Source organism: Mustela lutreola, chromosome 1 (assembly GCF_030435805.1).
Source record: "Mustela lutreola isolate mMusLut2 chromosome 1, mMusLut2.pri, whole genome shotgun sequence".
Classification (NCBI taxonomy): Eukaryota; Metazoa; Chordata; class Mammalia; order Carnivora; family Mustelidae; genus Mustela; species Mustela lutreola.
The window spans coordinates 144,236,700-144,240,896 of NC_081290.1; the positions used below are offsets into that span (position 1 = coordinate 144,236,700).

A 4,197-nucleotide genomic window follows, 5' to 3' on the forward strand; every position below is an offset into this window, starting at 1 on the left:
CAGGAAAGTTACTTAAAAAGTTATTTGAAAAATAGAAGCCCACAAATAACTACAACCTTAAAAAGGAAGAATAAACAGGGAGAACTTGTCCACCAGATATTTTTTTTAATACTTTATTTATTTATTTATTTATTTGAGAGAGAGCATGAGTGAGGAGAAGGTCAGAGGGAGAAGCAGACTCTCCGTGGAGCTGGGAGCCCGATGCGGGACTCGATCATGGGACTCCAGGTTCATGACCTGAGCTAAAGGCAGCTGCTTAACCAACAGAGCTACCCAGGCATCCCAGATTTTTTTTAATTGAAGTATAATTAGCACATAGTGTCATATTACTTTCAGGTACAGTATGATTCAGCAGTTGCGTGCATTACCCTGTGCTTATCATGATAAGCGTATTCTTTTTAAGATTTTTATTCATCTGTTTGACAAGGAGAGAGAGAAAACGCATGAGCCAGAGGAGGGGCAGAGGGAGAAGCAAACTCCAGGCTGAGCAGGGAACTCAACATGGGGTTCAATCCCAGGATCATAACCAAACCCAAAGGCAGGCATCCAACCAATTTAGCCACCCAAATGCCCCCATGATGTGTATTCTTAATCTCCTTTATCTGTTTCACTCCAAAATATGGTACACTTCATGAATTGGCTTGTCATCCTTGTGTAGGGGCCATGCTGATCTCTGTACCATTTCAATTTTAGAGTATATGCTGTTGAAGCAAGCAGTATCTTTTAAGATTTTAAGACATATATTCTAAAATGCAGGCCCTGGGTCCTGAGATGGGTGTGCTTTCTCACATGGAAAAAAGACTCAGATAAGGACCTCACTAACTTTTTTTCAGATCCTAAGGAGGGAAGCACAAGGAAAAGCCCAAGGAAAAGAATGAGATAAAGACCTAAAACAGTGTCCCCACTTGTGAAGTAAAGTAATTCTACACTAGTGAAAATGTTAACCAATGAAGACCACTGATTTACCAATAAGTTTAGAACTATTTCAGCCTGAATAATAACGTGTATAGAGGCAGGCAGAGGTTCTCTTAGATGCCAAAGGATGGAAATGATGGAGGATCATTTCTGAGGTGAGCATGGGAGCATGGGCATTACAGAAAATAAGACTTTTTAATGAAAATATTGGATCATAAGGGTGTGTCATAAGTCACTGAGGCATTTTTAGATTGATTTTAAAAATCAATTTGTGCCTAATTGTTTAGTATAAATAATCCTGCCATATATTGATAAATTTAAAGCATTTTATATGTTTCTGTCTGTCCATCAATTTATATTGTTTGCAAAAATACACGTGTGTGCATGCACACACACACATACACTCCAAGAACCTTAAATACCTTTTACATAAGTACTTGTAAGATGGCTATTTACTTGCATGATGAGCAGGCTCACATTTGCCCTGAGGAAGATTAGTATAGTTCTCTTTGCCCAGTAACTTTCCTTCCATTTTTTTCCCCACTAATATTGACTCTGAAGTCAATATCATAGATTTGACAATCAATAGGCACAATTTTGATTCAGTCATTAGCACTTACATAAGTGACTGAGACCTGCTTGTAATCTCAAAATGTATGCTGTAAGAGAACAGGATTCATGAAGAAGAAACCAATTTGAGGCCATTTTCCAGATCAAGGATTTTGCTATTGCCCATACTTGTTCTAGAGTCTGGCTTAACAGTGGCAAAACCGCCTTTTTTTTTTTTTTTAATATTAAGACTATTCTTTCCCCAACTCAGTATAGAATTTTAACTTAATATATTAAAGCTAGATTAAAGCAAATGTAATCCCCAAACTTATTCAAATTCCCTTCCTCTCTTTCCCCAATATTTCTACCCAAAGTCTACCATCCTCAGCTTGGTTGCCTGTGCAAAAATAATTTTAAACAATCTAGAGTCTGCATCTTGTTTGCCCTCTCAAACAGTATTTATAAATCTATAATGGTGATTACTTAAGTTATTAACATGTCTCTTATTTCATTCCTTCACTCATCAATTCAATAAATATTTATTGAGGGACTAGTATAGTTCTCTTTGCCCAGTAACTTTCTTTCTGGAGTGCTTGCTTGATCCAATGGTTAAAAAAAAAAAAAAAAAAAAAAATAGGTGAGATCTGTGCTCTACGAAGTTGATGTAAAAGAAGTAAAGTAATTACAAATTGTGATGAATGAATGCTATGAGGAAAATAAAAAGGGAGCTGAGATAGAAAATAGTGGAAAGGAATAGTTTTGGATGGGGCTTTTTCATTGGCAAATCCAGTGGGGTGGACTAGGTGAATTTTTTTTCTGATATAAATAAACAGGTTCATTTAAACTTCAGTAACAAATCATCAAAATACAAATATAGCCCATGAATATTATCTCCCATCCAAGTACTAACCAGGCCCGACCCTGCTTAGCTTCCGAGATCAGACGAGATTGGGCGCGTTCAGGGTGGTATGGCCGTAGACACCCATGAATATTATCTAATGAACTAGTAGAGAGAAATTTATCACAATTCTATCAGGTTATCTTGCATCAAATAAAAGTTCCAAAGTTCTAAATAAAAACTTGCCTTGATGATATTATCAGTAATTGGCAACAGCAGATTTGGGCTGTCTCATTTTAGTCACATCACTAAGTGAGGCGCATTCTCCAAAAACCACACCATCTAGCTCCACATCAAGAAGATTGAACTGTTCTGGGAATTAATTCCAGAAATGGAACACCCAAGGGCTGGGTTCTGAGTTGTTCAGCAAAGAAGCTCACTACTCTCTACTTCTTAACCAAAGACCCCAAGGGGTATACGTGTATGCATGTATACGTGTGTGTGTGTGTGTGTGTGTGTGTGTCTGTGTGGATAAGACACTGAAACTATGCTGTGAAGTGTAATCTGAAGACAGTGAAAATCTGACACAATTGGGAGAAGATAGGGTTTATTTTGTATAACCGAAATTATTTTAGCAAAACTGTCATTTATAAATAACTACATTACGTCTTTCATGACTAATTTCTGTATCTAAATACCAAACATGAAGCACAAAAAAAAGCACAAAAGCCTTAATTCACACCAAGTTCATGTAAAGCTGTATAATGTCATTTTGGAAGACATTGCATTTGCTCTGGAGTTTCGCACACACATGGAAAAAAAACATCCTTAGCAAATGTCTGTAGCCACTTGAACATATACCACCTCCTGTGGTTTCTCCATATATCAAATGCAGCTGGGATGATTTAAAGATTATCTATTAAGAATGCATCTAGCCTGCATTTTTAAAATATAAGTTCTAGCCAATATATGAGCTAAATGATCCTTTATTGCCACACAGCTCTTATTTAAATATCAGCAGTGTAAATATTCCACCCTGTGTCAACTAACACAGAAACTGGTAGAGCTAGGTTGCTGAAAACTTGGCATGGTGTGTAAATTCACAAGAATCCATCAAGCTCTTCTATTATTTACATTGTAAGATTTGTAGGCTGTCTGTAGAGTAACAGGTGTAGCCCCTGTGGGTCAACAACCACCTGAATAATGCATGGGAAAAGGAAAGCAATACCACATACACCACAGTTTGGTATTGTTCATTTGGGGGAATATCTTTCCCTATAATGGCTGCCTAAAAAATCCTCCTTAGTAGTGATCCATATGCTATATGGTCATATGTGATATTTAAGACCAATTCCTTTGTGATGGACAGACCAATTTTGAAATCTGGTTTTACCTTTTTCCTATTTTCTGATTTTTTTGTTTGGCCAAGACATTCTAAGTTCAGTTGAATTCAGTCTTCCTCAGAAGAAGCAAAACAATAGTATCTAACTAATTTCTAGTTAGCAGAACATTAGCAACTGGATTCTATTATTAACTTACATATATGAAGGTCTCAATTATTAGATAGAAGGGACAGAGACAGAAAGTTATTTTTACTTGGAAATTACTAAGATCAAAAATATGTATTATAAGAGGTTGTATATTATAATGAGTTATTGTCATTCTGTATTAATTTAATACAGATTCTGGATATCACCAATAGCTATAACAGAGAATGGGTTTATGTGATGAGGGAAAAAGAACAGAACCATAGCACCCTAAAGTTCCTTGACTCTCACAGAGTCACTAAATATTATCATTTGGACAACAAAATGCTCATCTTGGAGCACCCATGTGGCTCAGTAGGTTAAGTTTCTGCCTTTGGCTCAGGTCATGATCTCAGGGTCCTGGGATTG

The 4,197-nt window shown here is 36.6% G+C and overlaps 1 pseudogene; it reads right to left on the bottom strand.

Moving 5' to 3' along the window:
• Positions 1 to 613: 613 nt before the first annotated feature.
• On the bottom strand, positions 614 to 713 carry LOC131822903 (U6 spliceosomal RNA; annotated as a pseudogene).
• Between the last annotated feature and the right edge of the window lie 3,484 nt (positions 714 to 4,197).